General features: G+C 44.8%; 1 protein-coding gene across 1 annotated transcript in view; it reads right to left on the minus strand.

Moving 5' to 3' along the window:
• LOC119590989 overlaps nucleotides 1-302 on the minus strand; it is a 4,361-nt gene extending 4,059 nt beyond the window's left edge. Inside the window, exon 1 of the mRNA XM_037939722.1 lies at nucleotides 13-302. The gene's annotated coding sequence lies outside the window, so the exon portion shown is untranslated. The remainder of the gene's footprint in view (nucleotides 1-12) is intronic.
• Nucleotides 303-400: the final 98 nt, after the last annotated feature.

Consider the following 400-nt stretch of genomic DNA (forward strand, 5'->3'; position numbering starts at 1 on the left):
AAAAAAACTTACATTCACGTGAAGAAACACGACCGAAAAAAGAGAAACACTTTAAGAATCCTCTCTGCTGACAAAAGACTCTCGCCGCAACTTGAGCGCAAGGGAAGTGCGGAATCGAAGTCAAGCTCGAACCGGGATCGTCTCTCTCTGTTGATAAGGGAACCCGGGTAACCACGCACGCGCCTTGGCTAAGTGTCTATTTACTCGCTTTCATTTTTTTAGATGTTCCGGGTTGTTGAACAGAGGTGTTGATGTGTCTTAAAGTGCATCCTTCGAAGTGGATATTGTAAATTTATGGTTAGAATGCGATTCAGGCTAATGGAGTCTCGGACGGAGAGTGGTGTCCGAGCGTAAATACTTTTCTCCGAAAATTGCATGCTTCGGTTTAGCTATTTGGTGG

Source organism: Penaeus monodon, chromosome 28, assembly GCF_015228065.2.
Source record: "Penaeus monodon isolate SGIC_2016 chromosome 28, NSTDA_Pmon_1, whole genome shotgun sequence".
Classification (NCBI taxonomy): domain Eukaryota; kingdom Metazoa; phylum Arthropoda; class Malacostraca; order Decapoda; family Penaeidae; genus Penaeus; species Penaeus monodon.